This window comes from Ambystoma mexicanum, chromosome 1q, assembly GCF_040938575.1.
Source record: "Ambystoma mexicanum isolate Mex_15411 chromosome 1q, UKY_AmexF1_1, whole genome shotgun sequence".
NCBI classification, from domain to species: Eukaryota; Metazoa; Chordata; class Amphibia; order Caudata; family Ambystomatidae; genus Ambystoma; species Ambystoma mexicanum.
Genome location: NC_090922.1, coordinates 5,104,406 through 5,130,044, shown reverse-complemented (window position 1 = coordinate 5,130,044; position 25,639 = coordinate 5,104,406).

The window sequence follows — 25,639 nt, the reverse complement described above, 5'->3', positions numbered from 1 at the left end:
AATCCAATCCTGAGACCCTTCCGATAGCAGAGACGTGATATCTCAATGCTTCTACCAAACCTGAGACCCTTCCTTTAGCATGAGATGTGATATCCAAATCCTTCACATTCCAATCCTGAGACCCTTCCTATAGCATGAGATGTGATATCTCAATGCTTCTAATACCAAACCTGAGATCCTTCCTATAACATGAGATGTGATATCCAATTCCTTCCCATTCCAAACCTGAGACCCTTCCTATTGGATGAGTTGTGATATCCAACTCCTTCCCATTCCAACCCTGAGACCCTTCCTATAGCATGAGATGTGATGTCTCAATGATTCTAATACCAAACCTGAGATCCTTCCTATAACATGAGATGTGATATCCAACTCCTTCCATTCCAATCCTGAGACCTGTCCTATAGCATGAGATGTGATATCGCAATGCTTATACGAAACCTGAGACCCTTCCTATAGCATGAGATGTGATATCCAACTACTTCCCATTCCAATCCTGAGACCCTTCCTATAGCATGAGATGTGATATCTCAATGCTTCTAATACCAAACCTGAGATCCTTCCTCTAACATGAAATGTGATATCCAACTCCTTCCTATTCCAATCCTTAGACCCTTCCTACAGCATGCAATATGATATCTCAATGATTCTAATAACAAACCTGAGACCCGTCCTATAGCATGAGATATGATATCCAAGTCCTTCCCATTCCAATCCTGAGACCCTTCCTATAACATGAAATGTGATATCCAACTCCTTCCCATTCCAACCTGAGACCCTTCCTATAGCATGAGATGGGATATCCAACTTCTTCAAAATCCAATACTGATACCCTTCCGATAGCATGAGATGTGATATCCCAATGCTTCTACCAAACCTGAGACCCATACTATGGCATGAGATGTGATATCAAACTCCTTCCCATTCCAATCCTGAGACCCTTCCTATAGCTTGAGGTGTGATATCCAACTCCTTCCCATTCCAATTCTGAGACCCTTCTTATACCATGAGACTTGATATCTCAATGCTTCTAATACCAAACCTGAGACCCGTCCTATAACATGAGATGTGATATCCAAATCCTTCCCCTTCCAAACCTTAGACCCTTCCTTTATCATGAGATGTGGTATCCAACTCCTTCCCATTCCAATCCTGAGACCCTTCCGATATCATGAGATTTGTTATCTCAATGCTTCTAATATCAAACTTGAGATCCTCCCTATAGCATGAGATTTGACATCCAAGTCCTTCCCATTCCAATCCTGAGACCCTTCCTATAGCATGAGATGTGATATCTCTATGCTTCTAATACCAAACCTGAGACCCTTCCTTTAGCATGAGATGTGATATCCAAATCCTTCACATTCCAATTCTGAGACCCTTCCTATAGCATGAGATGTGATATCTCAATGCTTCTAATACCAAACCTGAGATCCTTCCTATAACATGAGATGTGATATCCAATTCCTTCCCATTCCAAACCTGAGACCCTTCCTATTGGATGAGTTGTGATATCCAACTCCTTCCCATTCCAACCCTGAGACCCTTCCTATAGCATGAGATGTGATGTCTCAATGATTCTAATACCAAACCTGAGATCCTTCCTATAACATGAGATTTGACATCCAAGTCCTTCCCATTCCAATCCTGAGACCCTTCCTATAGCATGAGATGTGATATCTCTATGCTTCTAATACCAAACCTGAGACCCTTCCTTTAGCATGAGATGTGATATCCAAATCCTTCACATTCCAATCCTGAGACCCTTCCTATAGCATGAGATGTGATATCTCAATGCTTCTAATACCAAACCTGAGACCCTTCCTTTAGCATGAGATGTGATATCCAAATCCTTCACATTCCAATCCTGAGACCCTTCCTTTATCATGAGATGTGGTATCCAACTCCTTCCCATTCCAATCCTGAGACCCTTCCGATATCATGAGATTTGTTATCTCAATGCTTCTAATATCAAACTTGAGATCCTCCCTATAGCATGAGATTTGACATCCAAGTCCTTCCCATTCCAATCCTGAGACCCTTCCTATAGCATGAGATGTGATATCTCTATGCTTCTAATACCAAACCTGAGACCCTTCCTTTAGCATGAGATGTGATATCCAAATCCTTCACATTCCAATCCTGAGACCCTTCCTATAGCATGAGATGTGATATCTCAATGCTTCTAATACCAAACCTGAGATCCTTCCTATAACATGAGATGTGATATCCAATTCCTTCCCATTCCAAACCTGAGACCCTTCCTATTGGATGAGTTGTGATATCCAACTCCTTCCCATTCCAACCCTGAGACCCTTCCTATAGCATGAGATGTGATGTCTCAATGATTCTAATACCAAACCTGAGATCCTTCCTATAACATGAGATGTGATATCCAACTCCTTCCATTCCAATCCTGAGACCTGTCCTATAGCATGAGATGTGATATCGCAATGCTTATACGAAACCTGAGACCCTTCCTATAGCATGAGATGTGATATCCAACTACTTCCCATTCCAATCCTGAGACCCTTCCTATAGCATGAGATGTGATATCTCAATGCTTCTAATACCAAACCTGAGATCCTTCCTCTAACATGAAATGTGATATCCAACTCCTTCCCTTTTCAAACCTAAGAGCCTATCTATAGCATGAGATGTGATATCCAGGTCCTTCCTATTCCAATCCTTAGACCCTTCCTACAGCATGCAATATGATATCTCAATGATTCTAATAACAAACCTGAGACCCGTCCTATAGCATGAGATATGATATCCAAGTCCTTCCCATTCCAATCCTGAGACCCTTCCTATAACATGAAATGTGATATCCAACTCCTTCCCATTCCAACCTGAGACCCTTCCTATAGCATGAGATGGGATATCCAACTTCTTCAAAATCCAATACTGATACCCTTCCGATAGCATGAGATGTGATATCCCAATGCTTCTACCAAACCTGAGACCCATACTATGGCATGAGATGTGATATCAAACTCCTTCCCATTCCAATCCTGAGACCCTTCCTATAGCTTGAGGTGTGATATCCAACTCCTTCCCATTCCAATTCTGAGACCCTTCTTATACCATGAGACTTGATATCTCAATGCTTCTAATACCAAACCTGAGACCCGTCCTATAACATGAGATGTGATATCCAAATCCTTCCCCTTCCAAACCTTAGACCCTTCCTTTATCATGAGATGTGGTATCCAACTCCTTCCCATTCCAATCCTGAGACCCTTCCGATATCATGAGATTTGTTATCTCAATGCTTCTAATATCAAACTTGAGATCCTCCCTATAGCATGAGATTTGACATCCAAGTCCTTCCCATTCCAATCCTGAGACCCTTCCTATAGCATGAGATGTGATATCTCTATGCTTCTAATACCAAACCTGAGACCCTTCCTATAACATGAAATGGGATATCCAACTCCTTCCCATTCCAATCCTGAGACCCTTCCGATAGCAGAGATGTGATATCTCAATGCTTATACCAAACCTGAGACCCTTCCTATGGCCTGAGATGTCATACACAACTCCTTCCCATTCCAATCCTGAGACCCTTCCTTTAGCATGAGATGTGATATCTCAATGCTTATACCAAATCTGAGACCCTTCCTATAGCATGAGATGTGATATCCAAATCCTTCCCATTCCAATCCTGAGACCCTTCCTATAGCATGAGATGTGATATCTCAATGCTTATACCAAACCTGAGAGCCTACCTATAGCATGAGATGTGATATCCAAGTCCATCCCATTCCAATCCTTAGACCCTTCCTACAGCATGCGATGTGATATCTCAATGATTCTAATACCAAACCAGAGACTCTTACTATAACATGAGATGTGATATCCAACTCCTTCCCATTCCAATCCTGAGCCGCTTCCGATAGCAGAGATGTGATATCTCAATGCTTATACCAAACCTGAGACCCTTCCTATAACATGAGATGTGATATCCAACTCCTTCCCGTTCCAAACCTGAGACACTAACTATAGCATATGTGATATCCAACTCCTTCCCATTCCAAACATGAGACCCTTCCTATAGCAAGAAAGTAATATCCAACTCCTACCCATTCCAATCCTGAGACCCTTCCTATAGCAAGAGATGTGATATCCAAATCCTTCCCATTCCAATCCTGAGACCCTTCCTATAACATGAGATGTGATATCCAACTCCTTCCCATTCCAACCTGAGACACTTCCTATAGCATGAGAAGGCATATCCAACTCCTTCCCAATCCAATCCTGAGACCCTTCCGATAGCAGAGATGTGATATCTCAATGCTTATACCAAACCTGAGACCCTTCCTATGGCATGAGATGTGATATCCAACTCCTTGCCATTCAAATCCTGAGACCCTTCCTATAGCATGAGAAGGGATATCCAACTCCTTCCCAATCCAATCCTGCGACCCTTCCAATAGCAGAGACGTGATATCTCAATGCTTCTACCAAACCTGAGACCCTTCCTTTAGCATGAGATGTGATATCCAAATCCTTCACATTCCAATCCTGAGACCCTTCCTATAGCATGAGATGTGATATCTCAATGCTTCTAATACCAAACCTGAGATCCTTCCTATAACATGAGATGTGATATCCAATTCCTTCCCATTCCAAACCTGAGACCCTTCCTATTGGATGAGATGTGATATCCAACTCCTTCCCATTCCAACCCTGAGACCCTTCCTATAGCATGAGATGTGATGTCTCAATGCTTTTAATACCAAACCTGAGATCCTTCCTATAACATGAGATGTGATATCCAACTCCTTCCATTCCAATCCTGAGACCCGTCCTATAGCATGAGATGTGATATCTCAATGCTTATACTAAATCTGAGACCCTTCCTATAGCATGAGATGTGATATCCAACTACTTCCCATTCCAATCCTGAGACCCTTCCTATAGCATGAGATGTGATATCTCAATGCTTCTAATACCAAACCTGAGATCCTTCCTCTAACATGAAATGTGATATCCAACTCCTTCCCTTTCCAAACCTAAGAGCCTATCTATAGCATGAGATGTGATATCCAAGTCCTTCCCATTCCAACCCTTAGACCCTTCCTACAGCATGCAATATGATATCTCAATGATTCTAATAACAAACCTGAGACCCGTCCTATAACATGAGATGTGATATCCAACTCCTTCCCATTCCAATCCTGAGACACTTCCGATAGCAGAGATGTGATATCTCAATGCTTATACCAAACCTGAGACCCTTCCTATAACATGAGATGTGATATCCAAATCCTTCCCGTTCCAAACCTGAGACCCTTCCTTTAGCATGAGATGTGATATCCAGCTCCTTCCCATTCCAATCCTGAGACACTTCCGATAGCATGAGATGTGATATCTCAATGCTTCTAATACCAAACCTGAGATCCTTCCGATAGCATGAGATGTGATATCTCAATGCTTCTAATACCAAACCTGAGATCCTTCCTATAACATGAGATGTGATATCCAAATCATTCCCCTTCCAAACCTGAGACCCTCCCTTTAGCATGAGATTTGATATCCAACTCCTTCCCATTCCATTCCTGAGACCCTTCTGATAGCATGAGATGTGATATCTCAATGCCTCTAATACCAAACCTGAGATCTTACCTCTAACATGAAATGTGATATCCAACTCTTTCCCCTTCCAAACCTGAGAGCCTTCCTATAGCATGAGATGTGATATCCAAGTCCTTCCCATTCCAATCCTGAGACCCTTCCTATAGCTTGAGATGTGATATCCAACTCCTTCCCATTCCAATTCTGAGACCCTTCCTATACTCTGAGACTTGATATCTCAATGCTTCTAATACCAAACCTGAGACCCGTAATATAACATGAGATGTGATATCCAAATCCTTCCCCTTCCAAACCTTAGACCCTTCCTTTATCATGAGATGTGATATCCAACTCCTTCCCATTCCAATCCTGAGACCCTTCCGATATCATGAGATGTGATATCTCAAAGCTTCTAATATCAAACTTGAGACCCTCCCTATAGCAGGGGATGTGATATCCAAGTCCTTCCCATTCCAATCCTGAGACCCTTCCTATAGCATGAGATGTGATATCTCAATGCTTCTAATACCAAACCAATGACCCTTCCTATAACATGAGATGGGAATATCCAACTCCTTCCCATTCCAATCCTGAGACCCTTCCGATAGCAGAGATGTGATATCTCAATGCTTATACCAAACCTGAGACCCTTCCTATGGCATGAGATGTGATATCCAACTCCTTGCCATTCAAATCCTGAGACCCTTCCTATAGCATGAGAAGGGATATCCAACTCCTTCCCAATCCAATCCTGAGACCCTTCCGATAGCAGAGACGTGATATCTCAATGCTTCTACCAAACCTGAGACCCTTCCTTTAGCATGAGATGTGATATCCAAATCCTTCACATTCCAATCCTGAGACCCTTCCTATAGCATGAGATGTGATATCTCAATGCTTCTAATACCAAACCTGAGATCTTTCCTATAACATGAGATGTGATATCCAATTCCTTCCCATTCCAAACCTGAGACCCTTCCTATTGGATGAGATGTGATATCCAACTCCTTCCCATTCCAACCCTGAGACCCTTCCTATAGCATGAGATGTGATGTCTCAATGCTTCCAATACCAAACCTGAGATCCTTCCTATAACATGATATGTGATATCCAACTCCTTCCATTCCAATCCTGAGACATGTCCTATAGCATGAGATGTGATATCTCAATGCTTATACCAAACCTGAGACCCTTCCTATAGCATGAGATGTGATATCCAACTACTTCCCATTCCAATCCTGAGACCCTTCATATAGCATGAGATGTGATATCTCAATGCTTCTAATACCAAACCTGAGATCCTTCCTCTAACATGAAATGTGATATCCAACTCCTTCCCTTTCCAAACCTAAGAGCCTATCTATAGCATGAGATGTGATATCCAAGTCCTTCCCATTCCAAGCCTTAGACCCTTCCTACAGCATGCAATATGATATCTCAATGATTCTAATAACAAACCTGAGACCCGTCCTATAGCATGAGATATGATATTCAAGTCCTTCCCATTCCAATCCTGAGACCCTTCCTATAACATGAAATGTGATATCCAACTCCTTCCCATTCCAACCTGAGACCCTTCCTATAGCATGAGATGGGATATCCAACTTCTTCCAAATCCAATACTGATACCCTTCCGATAGCATGAGATGTGATGTCCCAATGCTTCTACCAAACCTGAGACCCATACTATGGCATGAGATGTGATATCAAACTCCTTCCCATTCCAATCCTGAGACCCTTCCTATAGCTTGAGGTGTGATATCCAACTCCTTCCCATTCCAATTCTGAGACCCTTCTTATACCATGAGACTTGATATCTCAATGCATCTAATACCAAACCTGAGACCCGTCCTATAACATGAGATGTGATATCCAAATCCTTCCCCTTCCAAACCTTAGACCCTTCCTTTATCATGAGATGTGATATCCAACTCCTTCCCATTCCAATTCTGAGACCCTTCTTATATCATGAGATTTGTTATCTCAATGCTTCTAATATCAAACTTGAGACCCTCCCTATAGCATGAGATGTGACATCCAAGTCCTTCCCATTCCAATCCTGAGACCCTTCCTATAACATGAGATGTGATATCCAACTCCTTCCCATTCCAACCTGAGACACTTCCTATAGCATGAGAAGGGATATCTAACTCCTTCCCAATCCAATCCTGAGACCCTTCCGATAGCAGAGATGTGATATCTCAATGCTTATACCAAACCTGAGACCCTTCCTATGGCATGAGATGTGATATCCAACTCCTTGCCATTCAAATCCTGAGATCCTTCCTATAGCATGAGATGTGATATCTCTATGCTTCTAATACCAAACCTGAGACCCTTCCTATAACATGAGATGGGATATCCAACTGCTTCCCATTCCAATCCTGAGACCCTTCCGATAGCAGAGATGTGATATCTCAATGCTTATACCAAACCTGAGAACCTTCCTAGGGCCTGAGATGTCATATACAACTCCTTCCCATTCCAATCCTGAGACCCTTCCTTTAGCATGAGATGTGATATCTCAATGCTTATACCAAATCTGAGACCCTTCCTATAGCATGAGATGTGATATCCAATTCCTTCCCATTCCAATCCTGAGACCCTTCCTATAGCATGAGATGTGATATCTCAATGCTTATACCAAACCTGAGAGCCTACCTATAGCATGAGATGTGATATCCAAGTCCATCCCATTCCAATCCTTAGACCTTTCCTACAGCATGCGATGTGATATCTCAATGATTTTAATACCAAACCAGAGACTCTTCCTATAACATGAGATGGGATATCCAACTCCTTCCCATTCCAATCCTGAGCCGCTTCCGATAGCAGAGATGTGATATCTCAATGCTTATACCAAACCTGAGACCCTTCCTATAACATGAGATGTGATATCCAACTCCTTCCCGTTCCAAACCTGAGACACTAACTATAGCATATGTGATATCCAACTCCTTCCCATTCCAAACATGAGACCCTTCCTATAGCAAGAAAGTAATATCCAACTCCTACCCATTCCAATCCTGAGACCCTTCCTATAGCAAGAGATGTGATAACCAAATCCTTCCCATTCCAATCCTGAGACCCTTCCTATAACATGAGATGTGATATCCAACTCCTTCCCATTCCAACCTGAGACACTTCCTATAGCATGAGAAGGGATATCCAACTCCTTCCCAATCCAATCCTGAGATCCTTCCGATAGCAGAGATGTGATATCTCAATGCTTATACCAAACCTGAGACCCTTCCTATGGCATGAGATGTGATATCCAACTCCTTCCCAATCCAATCCTGAGACTCTTCCGATAGCAGAGACGTGATATCTCAATGCTTCTACCAAACCTGAGACCCTTCCTTTAGCATGAGATGTGATATCCAAATCCTTCACATTCCAATCCTGAGACCCTTCCTATAGCATGAGATGTGATATCTCAATGCTTCTAATACCAAACCTGAGATCCTTCCTATAACATGAGATGTGATATCCAATTCCTTCCCATTCCAAACCTGAGACCCTTCCTATTGGATGAGATGTGATATCCAACTCCTTCCCATTCCAACCCTGAGACCCTTCCTATAGCATGAGATGTGATGTCTCAATGCTTCTTATACCAAACCTGAGATCCTTCCTATAACATGGGATGTGATATCCAACTCCTTCCATTCCAATCCTGAGACCCGTCCTATAGCATGAGATGTGATATCTCAATGCTTATACCAAACCTGAGACCTTTCCTATAGCATGAGATGTGATATCCAACTGCTTCCCATTCCAATCCTGAGACCCTTCCTATAGCATGAGATGTGATATCTCAATGCTTCTAATACCAAACCTGAGATCCTTCCTCTAACATGAAATGTGATATCCAACTCCTTCCCTTTCCAAACCTAAGAGCCTATCTATACCATGAGATGTGATATCCAAGTCCTTCCCATTCCAACCCTTAGACCCTTCCTACAGCATGCAATATGATATCTCAATGATTCTAATAACAAACCTGAGACCCGTCCTATAACATGAGATGGGATATCCAACTCCTTCCCATTCCAATCCTGAGACACTTCCGATAGCAGAGATGTGATATCTCAATGCTTATACCAAACCTGAGACCCTTCCTATAACATGAGATGTGATATCCAAATCCTTCCCGTTCCAAACCTGAGACCCTTCCTTTAGCATGAGATGTGATATCCAGCACCTTCCCATTCCAATCCTGAGACACTTCCTATAGCATGAGATGTGATATCTCAATGCTTCTAATATCAAAACTGAGACCCTCCCTATAGCATGATATGTGATATCTAAGTCCTTCCCATTCCAATCCTGAGACCCTCCCTATAGCATGAGATGTGATATCCAACTCCTTCCCATTCCAATCCTGAGACCCTTCCTATAGCATGAGATATGATATCTCAATACTTCTAATACCAAACGTGAGATCCTTCCGATAACATGAGATGTGATATCCAAATACTTCCCCTTCCAATCCTGAGACCCTCCCTTTAGCATGAGATGTGATATCCAACTCCTTCCTATTCCAATCCTGAGACTCTTCTGATAGCATGAGATGTGATATCTCAATGCTTCTAATACCAAACCTGAGATCCTTCCGATAGCATGAGATGTGATATCTCAATGCTTCTAATACCAAACCTGAGATCCTTCCTATAACATGAGATGTGATATCCAAATCCTTCCCCTTCCAAATCTGAGACCCTCCCTTTAGCATGAGATGTGATATCCAACTGCTTCCCATTCCAATCCTGAGACCCTTCCTATAGCATGAGATGTGATATCTCAATGCTTCTAATACCAAACCTGAGATCCTTCCTCTAACATGAAATGTGATATCCAACTCCTTCCCTTTCCAAACCTAAGAGCCTATCTATACCATGAGATGTGATATCCAAGTCCTTCCCATTCCAACCCTTAGACCCTTCCTACAGCATGCAATATGATATCTCAATGATTCTAATAACAAACCTGAGACCCGTCCTATAACATGAGATGGGATATCCAACTCCTTCCCATTCCAATCCTGAGACACTTCCGATAGCAGAGATGTGATATCTCAATGCTTATACCAAACCTGAGACCCTTCCTATAACATGAGATGTGATATCCAAATCCTTCCCGTTCCAAACCTGAGACCCTTCCTTTAGCATGAGATGTGATATCCAGCACCTTCCCATTCCAATCCTGAGACACTTCCTATAGCATGAGATGTGATATCTCAATGCTTCTAATATCAAAACTGAGACCCTCCCTATAGCATGATATGTGATATCTAAGTCCTTCCCATTCCAATCCTGAGACCCTCCCTATAGCATGAGATGTGATATCCAACTCCTTCCCATTCCAATCCTGAGACCCTTCCTATAGCATGAGATATGATATCTCAATACTTCTAATACCAAACTTGAGATCCTTCCGATAACATGAGATGTGATATCCAAATCCTTCCCCTTCCAATCCTGAGACCCTCCCTTTAGCATGAGATGTGATATCCAACTCCTTCCTATTCCAATCCTGAGACTCTTCTGATAGCATGAGATGTGATATCTCAATGCTTCTAATACCAAACCTGAGATCCTTCCGATAGCATGAGATGTGATATCTCAATGCTTCTAATACCAAACCTGAGATCCTTCCTATAACATGAGATGTGATATCCAAATCCTTCCCCTTCCAAACCTGAGACCCTCCCTTTAGCATGAGATGTGATATCCAACTCCTTCCCATTCCATTCCTGAGACCCTTCTGATAGCATGAGATGTGATATCTCAATGCCTCTAATACCAAACCTGAGATCCTACCTCTAACATGAAATGTGATATCCAACTCTTTCCCCTTCCAAACCTGAGAGCCTTCCTATAGCATGAGATGTGATATCCAAGTCCTTCCCATTCCAATCCTGAGACCCTTCCTATAGCTTGAGATGTGATATCCAACTCCTTCCCATTCCAATTCTGAGACCCTTCCTATACTATGAGACTTGATATCTCAATGCTTCTAATACAAACGTGAGACCCGTAATATAACATGAGATGTGATATCCAAATCCTTCCCCTTCCAAACCTTAGACCCTTCCTTTATCATGAGATGTGATATCCAACTCCTTCCCATTCCAATCCTGAGACCCTTCCGATATCATGAGATGTGATATCTCAAAGCTTCTAATATCAAACTTGAGACCCTCCCTATAGCATGAGATGTGATATCCAAGTCCTTCCCATTCCAATCCTAAGACCCTTCCTATAGCATGAGATGTGATATCTCAATGCTTCTAATACCAAACCTGAGACCCTTCCTATAACATGAGATGGGAATATCCAACTCCTTCCCATTCCAATCCTGAGACCCTTCCGGTAGCAGAGATGTGATATCTCAATGCTTATACCAAACCTGAGATCCTTCCTATAACATGAGATGTGATATCCAACTCCTTCCCATTCCAATCCTGAGACACTTCCTATAGCATGAGATGTGATATCTCACTGCTTATACCAAACCTGAGACCCTTCCCATAGCATGAGATGTGATATCCAACTCCTTCCCATTCCAATCCTCAGACCCTTCCTATAGCATGAGATGTGATATCTCAATGCTTCTAATATCAAACTTGAGACCCTACCTATAGCATGAGATGTGATATCCAAGTCCTTCCCATTACAATCCTGAGACAATTCCTATAACATGAGATGTGATATCCAACTCCTTCCCATTCCAATCCTGAGACCCTTCCTATAGCATGAGATATGATATCTCAATACTTCTAATACCAAACGTGAGATCCTTCCGATAACATGAGATGTGATATCCAAATCCTTCCCCTTCCAAACCTGAGACCCTCCCTTTAGCATGAGATGTGATATCCAACTCCTTCCCATTCCAATCCTGAGACCCTTCTGATAGCATGAGATGTGATATCTCAATGCTTCTAATACCAAACCTGAGATCCTTCCTATAACATGAGATGTGATATCCAAATCCTTTCCCTTCCAAACCTGAGACCCTCCCTTTAGCATGAGATGTGATATCCAACTCCTTCCCATTCCATTCCCGAGACCCTTCTGATAGCATGAGATGTGATATCTCAATGCCTCTAATACCAAACCTGAGATCCTACCTCTAACATGAAATGTGATATCCAACTCTTTCCCCTTCCAAACCTGAGAGCCTTCCTATAGCATGAGATGTGATATCCAAGTCCTTCCCATTCCAATCCTGAGACCCTTCCTATAGCTTGAGATGTGATATCCAACTCCTTCCCATTCCAATTCTGAGACCCTTCCTATACTCTGAGACTTGATATCTCAATGCTTCTAATACCAAACCTGAGACCCGTAATATAACATGAGATGTGATATCCAAATCCTTCCCCTTCCAAACCTTAGACCCTTCCTTTATCATGAGATGTGATATCCAACTCCTTCCCATTCCAATCCTGAGACCCTTCCGATATCATGAGATGTGATATCTCAAAGCTTCTAATATCAAACTTGAGACCCTCCCTATAGCATGAGATGTGATATCCAAGTCCTTCCCATTCCAATCCTGAGACCCTTCCTATAGCATGAGATGTGATATCTCAATGCTTCTAATACCAAACCTGAGACCCTTCCTATTACATGAGATGGGAATATCCAACTCCTTCCCATTCCAATCCTGAGACCCTTCCGATAGCAGAGATGTGATATCTCAATGCTTATACCAAACCTGAGACCCTTCGTATGGCATGAGATGTGATATCCAACTCCTTGCCATTCAAATCCTGAGACCCTTCCTATAGCATGAGAAGGGATATCCAACTCCTTCCCAATCCAATCCTGAGACCCTTCCGATAGCAGAGACGTGATATCTCAATGCTTCTACCAAACCTGAGACCCTTCCTTTAGCATGAGATGTGATATCCAAATCCTTCACATTCCAATCCTGAGACCCTTCCTATAGCATGAGATGTGATATCTCAATGCTTCTAATACCAAACCTGAGATCCTTCCTATAACATGAGATGTGATATCCAATTCCTTCCCATTCCAAACCTGAGACCCTTCCTATTGGATGAGTTGTGATATCCAACTCCTTCCCATTCCAACCCTGAGACCCTTCCTATAGCATGAGATGTGATGTCTCAATGATTCTAATACCAAACCTGAGATCCTTCCTATAACATGAGATGTGATATCCAACTCCTTCCATTCCAATCCTGAGACCCGTCCTATAGCATGAGATGTGATATCTCAATGCTTATACCAAACCTGAGACCCTTCCTATAGCATGAGATGTGATATCCAACTACTTCCCATTCCAATCCTGAGACCCTTCCTATAGCATGAGATGTGATATCTCAGTGCTTCTAATACCAAACCTGAGATCCTTCCTCTAACATGAAATGTGATATCCAACTCCTTCCCTTTCCAAACCTAAGAGCCTATCTATAGCATGAGATGTGATATCCAGGTCCTTCCTATTCCAATCCTTAGACCCTTCCTACAGCATGCAATATGATATCTCAATGATTCTAATAACAAACCTGGGACCCGTCCTATAGCATGAGATATGATATCCAAGTCCTTCCCATTCCAATCCTGAGACCCTTCCTATAACATGAAATGTGATATCCAACTCCTTCCCATTCCAACCTGAGACCCTTCCTATAGCATGAGATGGGATATCCAACTTCTTCAAAATCCAATACTGATACCCTTCCGATAGCATGAGATGTGATATCCCAATGCTTCTACCAAACCTGAGACCCATACTATGGCATGAGATGTGATATCAAACTCCTTCCCATTCCAATCCTGAGACCCTTCCTATAGCTTGAGGTGTGATATCCAACTCCTTCCCATTCCAATTCTGAGACCCTTCTTATACCATGAGACTTGATATCTCAATGCTTCTAATACCAAACCTGAGACCCGTCCTATAACATGAGATGTGATATCCAAATCCTTCCCCTTCCAAACCTTAGACCCTTCCTTTATCATGAGATGTGATATCCAACTCCTTCCCATTCCAATCCTGAGACCCTTCCGATATCATGAGATTTGTTATCTCAATGCTTCTAATATCAAACTTGAGACCCTCCCTATAGCATGAGATGTGACATCCAAGTCCTTCCCATTCCAATCCTGAGACCCTTCCTATAGCATGAGATGTGATATCTCTATGCTTCTAATACCAAACCTGAGATCCTTCCTATAACATGAGATGGGATATCCAACTCCTTCCCATTCCAATCCTGAGACCTTTCCGATAGCAGAGATGTGATATCTCAATGCTTATACCAAACCTGAGAACCTTCCTATGGCCTGAGATGTCATATACAACTCCTTCCCATTCCAATCCTGAGACCCTTCCTTTAGCATGATATGTGATATCTCAATGCTTACACCAAATCTGAGACCCTTCCTATAGCATGAGATGTGATATCCAATTCCTTCCCATTCCAATCCTGAGACCCTTCCTATAGCATGAGATGTGATATCTCAATGCTTATACCAAACCTGAGAGCCTACCTATAGCATGAGATGTGATATCCAAGTCCATCCCATTCCAATCCTTAGACCCTTCCTACAACATGCAATGTGATATCTCAATTATTCTAATACCAAACCAGAGACTCTTCCTATAACATGAGATGGGATATCCAACTCCTTCCCATTCCAATCCTGAGCCGCTTCCGATAGCAGAGATGTGATATCTCAATGCTTATACCAAACCTGAGACCCTTCCTATAACATGAGATGTGATATCCAACTCCTTCCCGTTCCAAACCTGAGACACTAACTATAGCATATGTGATATCCAACTCCTTCCCATTCCAAACATGAGACCCTTCCTATAGCAAGAAAGTAATATCCAACTCCTACCCATTCCAATCCTGAGACCCTTCCTATAGCAAGAGATGTGATATCCAAATCCTTCCCATTCCAATCCTGAGACCCTTCCTATAACATGAGATGTGATATCCAACTCCTTCCCATTCCAACCTGAGACACTTCCTATAGCATGAGAAGGGATATCCAACTCCTTCCCAATCCAATCCTGAGACCCTTCCGATAGCAGAGATGTGATATCTCAATGCTTATACCAAACCTGAGACACTTCCTATAGCATGAAAAGGGATATCCAACTCCTTCCCAATCCAATCCTGAGACCCTTCCGATAGCAGAGACGTGATATCTCAATGCTTCTACCAAACCTGAGACCCTTCCTTTAGCATGAGATGTGATATCCAAATCCTTCACATTCCAATCCTGAGACCCTTCCTATAGCATGAGATTTGATATCTCAATGCTTCTAATACCAAACCTGAGATCCTTCCTATAACATGAGATGTGATATCCAATTACTTCCCATTCCAAACCTGAGACCCTTCCTATTGGATGAGATGTGATATCCAACTCCTTCCCATTCCAACCCTGAGACCCTTCCTATAGCATGAGATGTGATGTCTCAATGCTTCTAATACCAAACCTGAGATCCTTCCTATAACATGAGATGTGATATCCAACTCCTTCCATTCCAAACCTGAGACCCGTCCTATAGCATGAGATGTGATATCTCAATGCTTATACCAAACCTGAGACCCTTCCTATAGCATGAGATGTGATATCCAACTCCTTCCCATTCCAATCCTGAGACCCTTCCTATAGCATGAGATGTGATATCTCAATGCTTCTAATACCAAACCTGAGATCCTTCCTCTAACATGAAATGTGATATCCAACTCCTTCCCTTTCCAAACCTAAGAGCCTATCTATAGCATGAGATGTGATATCCAAGTCCTTCACATTCCAACCCTTAGACCCTTCCTACAGCATGCAATATGATATCTCAATGATTCTAATAACAAACCTGAGACCCGTCCTATAACATGAGATGGGATATCCAACTCCTTCCCATGCCAATCCTGAGACACTTCTGATAGCAGAGATGTGATATCTCAATGTTTATACCAAACCTGAGACCCTTCCTATAACATGAGATGTGAAATTTAACTCCTTCCCGTTCCAAACCTGAGACCCTTCCTTTAGCATGAGATGTGATATCCTTCCCATTCCAATCCTGAGACACTTCCGATAGCATGAGATGTGATATCTCAATGCTTCTAATATCAAAACTGAGACCCTCCCTATAGCATGATATGTGATATCTAAGTCCTTCCCATTCCAATCCTGAGACCCTTCCTATAGCATGAGATGTGATATCTCAATGCTTCTACCAAACCTGAGACCCTTCCTTTAGCATGAGATGTGATATCCAACTCCTTCCCATTCCAATCCTGAGACCCTTCCTATAGCATGAGATGTGATATCTCAATACTTCTAATACCAAACCTGAGATCCTTCCGATAACATGAGATGTGATATCTCAATACTTCTAATACCAAACCTGAGATCCATCCTATAACATGAGATGTGATATCCAACTCCTTCCCTTTCCAAAGCTAAGAGCCTATCTATAGCATGAGATGTGATATCCACGTCCTTCCCATTCCAATCCTTAGACCCTTCCTACAGCATGCAATATGATATCTCAATGATTCTAATAACAAACCTGAGACCCGTCCTATAGCATGAGATATGATATCCAAGTCCTTCCCATTCCAATCCTGAGACCCTTCCTATAACATGAAATGTGATATCCAACTCCTTCCCATTCCAACCTGAGACCCTTCCTATAGCATGAGATGGGATATCCAACTTCTTCCAAATCCAATACTGATACCCTTCCGATAGCATGAGATGTGATATCCCAATGCTTCTACCAAACCTGAGACCCATACTATGGCATGAGATGTGATATCAAACTCCTTCCCATTCCAATCCTGAGACCCTTCCTATAGCTTGAGGTGTGATATCCAACTCCTTCCCATTCCAATTCTGAGACCCTTCGTATACCATGAGACTTGATATCTCAATGCTTCTAATACCAAACCTGAGACCCGTCCTATAACATGAGATGTGATATCCAAATCCTTCCCCTTCCAAACCTTAGACCCTTCCTTTATCATGAGATGTGATATCCAACTCCTTCCCATTCCAATCCTGAGACCCTTCCGATATCATGAGATTTGTTATCTCAATGCTTCTAATATCAAACTTGAGACCCTCCCTATAGCATGAGATGTGACATCCAAGTCCTTCCCATTCCAATCCTGAGACCCTTCCTATAGCATGAGATGTGATATCTCTATGCTTCTAATACCAAACCTGAGACCCTTCCTATAACATGAGATGGGATATCCAACTCCTTCCCATTCCAATCCTGAGACCTTTCCGATAGCAGAGATGTGATATCTCAATGCTTATACCAAACCTGAGAACCTTCCTATGGCCTGAGATGTCATATACAACTCCTTCCCATTCCAATCCTGAGACCCTTCCTTTAGCATGAGATGTGATATCTCAATGCTTATACCAAATCTGAGACCCTTCCTATAGCATGAGATGTGATATCCAATTCCTTCCCATTCCAATCCTGAGACCCTTCCTATAGCATGAGATGTGATATCTCAATGCTTATACCAAACCTGAGACCCTTCCTATAACATGAGATGTGATATCCAAATCCTTCCCGTTCCAAACCTGAGACCCTTCCTTTAGCATGAGATGTGATATCCAGAACCTTCCCATTCCAATCCTGAGACACTTCCTATAGCATGAGATGTGATATCTCAATGCTTCTAATATCAAAACTGAGACCCTCCCTATAGCATGATATGTGATATCTAAGTCCTTCCCATTCCAATCCTGAGACCCTCCCTATAGCATGAGATGTGATATCCAACTCCTTCCCATTCCAATCCTGAGACCCTTCCTATAGCATGAGATATGATATCTCAATACTTCTAATACCAAACGTGAGATCCTTCCGATAACATGAGATGTGATATCCAAATCCTTCCCCTTCCAATCCTGAGACCCTCCCTTTAGCATGAGATGTGATATCCAACTCCTTCCTATTCCAATCCTGAGACTCTTCTGATAGCATGAGATGTGATATCTCAATGCTTCTAATACCAAACCTGATATCCTTCCGATAGCATGAGATGTGATATCTCAATGCTTCTAATACCAAACCTGAGATCCTTCCTATAACATGAGATTATTTATTTATTTATTTATTCATATTTTTAAGGCGCACGCTCAGCCCGTGGGCATCGTGGCGCTGTTACATATAAGCAATTGGCTGGTTACAGAAGGAAGGTTGTTAAAGTTTACAGGCATTTTGAGTTACGGTATATGTATTAGAAATATACGTTTACAAGGCATTAGATTTACAGTAACATGTTTTAGTTACAAACTTAGCAGTGCAGACATCATGGCGTTTAAAAATATGTCAATCATGTCGGAGAGGAGGGTAGGAGGTGATTATGTGAAGAGCAGGGTTTTGAGGGATTTCCGAAAGGAAAGCAGTGAAGGTTCGGCTCTAAGAGAGTTAGGGAGGTTGTTCCAGAGCTTAGGTGCTATGTGTGGGAAGCCAATGCCTCCAGCTTTAGCTCTTCTTATGGTGGGGACTCGGAGTTGGTTGTCATGGGGGGTTCTTATAGGACGAAGGGAGGATTTCCTGGTGATGGTTTCTGCTAGGTAGGAGGGAGCGGTATGATTGATACATTTGTGTGTGAGGGAGAGTACTTTGAAGTTAATTCTTTCTTTAACTGGGAGCCAGTGAGCATTTCTTCTGGCCTGCGACACATGGTCGAATTTGGGGATGTGCAGGGCAGCGCGGAGCGCATTGTTTTGCACTGTTTGGAGTTTATTCAGGTTTGTGGTTGAAGTGCCAGCTAGGAGGGCGTTGCAATAGTCTAGCCTGGCTCCTATGGTGGCTCTAGCAATGGAGAGGCAGTTGGGAGTGGTAAGATAGGGTTTTATTGCGAGGATGAGTTTGGTGGTCAGTGCGGAGGAGGAGGAGATGGCGTTGACCTGTCTTGTCATGGAGAGAGTAGCGTCTAGATATACTCCTAGGGTCTTCACAGCAGTGGAGACGGGTATGTTGGTGTTGTCGATGGTTATGTGTGAATAGTCTTGGCTGAGCTTGGAGAGGATTTCGCTGGGGGCCAGGATGATGATCTCTGTTTTGTCTCCGTTAAGACAGAGGCCATTGATCGCCATCCATGCCTGTATCGTGGAGTAAATGGTAAGGAGGGCTTCTGTGTCTTGGGCATAGTCTCCAGTGAGGGGGAGGAGGACTTGTGTGTCATCGGCATAGTTGGTATAAGCTATGTCGAGAGAGTCCAGTAGGTCGAAGAGGGGTTTAGTGAAGAGGTTGTATAGGGTCGGTGCGGTGCATGACCCTTGTGGGACTCCACAATTTATGGTAGTCGGAGGAGCATTGGCCTGATCAGAGTACACCTTCATGGCTCGGCCTTCTAGAAAGGAGGTGATCCAAGAGGTTGCTTTAAGGGAGAAGTGGGCTGCATTAAATAGGTGAGATGTGAGGATGTCATGGTCCACTAAGTCAAATGCCGCAGAGAGGTCGAGTAGCAGGAGGAGAGCAGGTTTGCCTGTGTCCATTATTTTGGTGATTTGATTTTTTAAATCTAGTAGGGCAGTTTCGGTCCCATGGCCTTTGCGAAAGCCCGATTGTCTTCTGCCTAGGATAGAGTGGGTCTCTATGTATTGCTGAATTTGGTTGAGATGTGATATCCAAATCCTTCCCCTTCCAAACCTGAGACCCTCCCTTTAGCATGAGATGTGATATCCAACTCCTTCCCATTCCATTCCTGAGACCCTTCTGATAGCATGAGATGTGATATCTCAATGCCTCTAATACCAAACCTGAGATCCTACCTCTAACATGAAATGTGATATCCAACTCTTTCCCCTTCCAAACCTGAGAGCCTTCCTATAGCATGAGATGTGATATCCAAGTCCTTCCCATTCCAATCCTGAGACCCTTCCTATAGCTTGAGATGTGATATCCAACTCCTTCCCATTCCAATTCTGAGACCCTTCCTATACTATGAGACTTGATATCTCAATGCTTCTAATACAAACGTGAGACCCGTAATATAACATGAGATGTGATATCCAAATCCTTCCCCTTCCAAACCTTAGACCCTTCCTTTATCATGAGATGTGATATCCAACTCCTTCCCATTCCAATCCTGAGACCCTTCCGATATCATGAGATGTGATATCTCAAAGCTTCTAATATCAAACTTGAGACCCTCCCTATAGCATGAGATGTGATATCCAAGTCCTTCCCATTCCAATCCTGAGACCCTTCCTATAGCATGAGATGTGATATCTCAATGCTTCTAATACCAAACCTGAGGCCCTTCCTATAACATGAGATGGGAATATCCAACTCCTTCCCATTCCAATCCTGAGACCCTTCCGGTAGCAGAGATGTGATATCTCAATGCTTATACCAAACCTGAGATCCTTCCTATAACATGAGATGTGATATCCAACTCCTTCCCATTCCAATCCTGAGACACTTCCTATAGCATGAGATGTGATATCTCACTGCTTATACCAAACCTGAGACCCTTCCCATAGCATGAGATGTGATATCCAACTCCTTCCCATTCCAATCCTCAGACCCTTCCTATAGCATGAGATGTGATATCTCAATGCTTCTAATATCAAACTTGAGACCCTACCTATAGCATGAGATGTGATATCCAAGTCCTTCCCATTACAATCCTGAGACACTTCCTATAACATGAGATGTGATATCCAACTCCTTCCCATTCCAATCCTGAGACCCTTCCTATAGCATGAGATATGATATCTCAATACTTCTAATACCAAACGTGAGATCCTTCCGATAACATGAGATGTGATATCCAAATCCTTCCCCTTCCAAACCTGAGACCCTCCCTTTAGCATGAGATGTGATATCCAACTCCTTCCCATTCCAATCCTGAGACCCTTCTGATAGCATGAGATGTGATATCTCAATGCTTCTAATACCAAACCTGAGATCCTTCCTATAACATGAGATGTGATATCCAAATCCTTTCCCTTCCAAACCTGAGACCCTCCCTTTAGCATGAGATGTGATATCCTACTCCTTCCCATTCCATTCCCGAGACCCTTCTGATAGCATGAGATGTGATATCTCAATGCCTCTAATACCAAACCTGAGATCCTACCTCTAACATGAAATGTGATATCCAACTCTTTCCCCTTCCAAACCTGAGAGCCTTCCTATAGCATGAGATGTGATATCCAAGTCCTTCCCATTCCAATCCTGAGACCCTTCCTATAGCTTGAGATGTGATATCCAACTCCTTCCCATTCCAATTCTGAGACCCTTCCTATACTCTGAGACTTGATATCTCAATGCTTCTAATACCAAACCTGAGACCCGTAATATAACATGAGATGTGATATCCAAATCCTTCCCCTTCCAAACCTTAGACCCTTCCTTTATCATGAGATGTGATATCCAACTCCTTCCCATTCCAATCCTGAGACCCTTCCGATATCATGAGATGTGATATCTCAAAGCTTCTAATATCAAACTTGAGACCCTCCCTATAGCATGAGATGTGATATCCAAGTCCTTCCCATTCCAATCCTGAGACCCTTCCTATAGCATGAGATGTGATATCTCAATGCTTCTAATACCAAACCTGAGACCCTTCCTATTACATGAGATGGGAATATCCAACTCCTTCCCATTCCAATCCTGAGACCCTTCCGATAGCAGAGATGTGATATCTCAATGCTTATACCAAACCTGAGACCCTTCGTATGGCATGAGATGTGATATCCAACTCCTTGCCATTCAAATCCTGAGACCCTTCCTATAGCATGAGAAGGGATATCCAACTCCTTCCCAATCCAATCCTGAGATCCTTCCGATAGCAGAGACGTGATATCTCAATGCTTCTACCAAACCTGAGACCCTTCCTTTAGCATGAGATGTGATATCCAAATCCTTCACATTCCAATCCTGAGACCCTTCCTATAGCATGAGATGTGATATCTCAATGCTTCTAATACCAAACCTGAGATCCTTCCTATAACATGAGATGTGATATCCAATTCCTTCCCATTCCAAACCTGAGACCCTTCCTATTGGATGAGTTGTGATATCCAACTCCTTCCCATTCCAACCCTGAGACCCTTCCTATAGCATGAGATGTGATGTCTCAATGATTCTAATACCAAACCTGAGATCCTTCCTATAACATGAGATGTGATATCCAACTCCTTCCATTCCAATCCTGAGACCCGTCCTATAGCATGAGATGTGATATCTCAATGCTTATACCAAACCTGAGACCCTTCCTATAGCATGAGATGTGATATCCAACTACTTCCCATTCCAATCCTGAGACCCTTCCTATAGCATGAGATGTGATATCTCAGTGCTTCTAATACCAAACCTGAGATCCTTCCTCTAACATGAAATGTGATATCCAACTCCTTCCCTTTCCAAACCTAAGAGCCTATCTATAGCATGAGATGTGATATCCAGGTCCTTCCTATTCCAATCCTTAGACCCTTCCTACAGCATGCAATATGATATCTCAATGATTCTAATAACAAACCTGAGACCCGTCCTATAGCATGAGATATGATATCCAAGTCCTTCCCATTCCAATCCTGAGACCCTTCCTATAACATGAAATGTGATATCCAACTCCTTCCCATTCCAACCTGAGACCCTTCCTATAGCATGAGATGGGATATCCAACTTCTTCGAAATCCAATACTGATACCCTTCCGATAGCATGAGATGTGATATCCCAATGCTTCTACCAAACCTGAGACCCATACTATGGCATGAGATGTGATATCAAACTCCTTCCCATTCCAATCCTGAGACCCTTCCTATAGCTTGAGGTGTGATATCCAACTCCTTCCCATTCCAATTCTGAGACCCTTCTTATACCATGAGACTTGATATCTCAATGCTTCTAATACCAAACCTGAGACCCGTCCTATAACATGAGATGTGATATCCAAATCCTTCCCCTTCCAAACCTTAGACCCTTCCTTTATCATGAGATGTGATATCCAACTCCTTCCCATTCCAATCCTGAGACCCTTCCGATATCATGAGATTTGTTATCTCAATGCTTCTAATATCAAACTTGAGACCCTCCCTATAGCATGAGATGTGACATCCAAGTCCTTCCCATTCCAATCCTGAGACCCTTCCTATAGCATGAGATGTGATATCTCTATGCTTCTAATACCAAACCTGAGATCCTTCCTATAACATGAGATGGGATATCCAACTCCTTCCCATTCCAATCCTGAGACCTTTCCGATAGCAGAGATGTGATATCTGACTGCTTATACCAAACCTGAGAACCTTCCTATGGCCTGAGATGTCATATACAACTCCTTCCCATTCCAATCCTGAGACCCTTCCTTTAGCATGATATGTGATATCTCAATGCTTATACCAAATCTGAGACCCTTCCTATAGCATGAGATGTGATATCCAATTCCTTCCCATTCCAATCCTGAGACCCTTCCTATAGCATGAGATGTGATATCTCAATGCTTATACCAAACCTGAGAGCCTACCTATATCATGAGATGTGATATCCAAGTCCATCCCATTCCAATCCTTAGACCCTTCCTACAACATGCAATGTGATATCTCAATTATTCTAATACCAAACCAGAGACTCTTCCTATAACATGAGATGGGATATCCAACTCCTTCCCATTCCAATCCTGAGCCGCTTCCGATAGCAGAGATGTGATATCTCAATGCTTATACCAAACCTGAGACCCTTCCTATAACATGAGATGTGATATCCAACTCCTTCCCGTTCCAAACCTGAGACACTAACTATAGCATATGTGATATCCAACTCCTTCCCATTCCAAACATGAGACCCTTCCTATAGCAAGAAAGTAATATCCAACTCCTACCCATTCCAATCCTGAGACCCTTCCTATAGCAAGAGATGTGATATCCAAATCCTTCCCATTCCAATCCTGAGACCCTTCCTATAACATGAGATGTGATATCCAACTCCTTCCCATTCCAACCTGAGACACTTCCTATAGCATGAGAAGGGATATCCAACTCCTTCCCAATCCAATCCTGAGACCCTTCCGATAGCAGAGATGTGATATCTCAATGCTTATACCAAACCTGAGACCCTTCCTATAGCATGAAAAGGGATATCCAACTCCTTCCCAATCCAATCCTGAGACCCTTCCGATAGCAGAGACGTGATATCTCAATGCTTCTACCAAACCTGAGACCCTTCCTTTAGCATGAGATGTGATATCCAAATCCTTCACATTCCAATCCTGAGACCCTTCCTATAGCATGAGATTTGATATCTCAATGCTTCTAACACCAAACCTGAGATCCTTCCTATAACATGAGATGTGATATCCAATTACTTCCCATTCCAAACCTGAGACCCTTCCTATTGGATGAGATGTGATATCCAACTCCTTCCCATTCCAACCCTGAGACCCTTCCTATAGCATGAGATGTGATGTCTCAATGCTTCTAATACCAAACCTGAGATCCTTCCTATAACATGAGATGTGATATCCAACTCCTTCCATTCCAATCCTGGGACCCGTCCTATAGCATGAGATGTGATATCTCAATGCTTATACCAAACCTGAGACCCTTCCTATAGCATGAGATGTGATATCCAACTCCTTCCCATTCCAATCCTGAGACCCTTCCTATAGCATGAGATGTGATATCTCAATGCTTCTAATACCAAACCTGAGATCCTTCCTCTAACATGAAATGTGATATCCAACTCCTTCCCTTTCCAAACCTAAGAGCCTATCTATAGCATGAGATGTGATATCCAAGTCCTTCACATTCCAACCCTTAGACCCTTCCTACAGCATGCAATATGATATCTCAATGATTCTAATAACAAACCTGAGACCCGTCCTATAACATGAGATGGGATATCCAACTCCTTCCCATGCCAATCCTGAGACACTTCCGATAGCAGAGATGTGATATCTCAATGTTTATACCAAACCTGAGACCCTTCCTATAACATGAGATGTGAAATTTAACTCCTTCCCGTTCCAAACCTGAGACCCTTCCTTTAGCATGAGATGTGATATCCTTC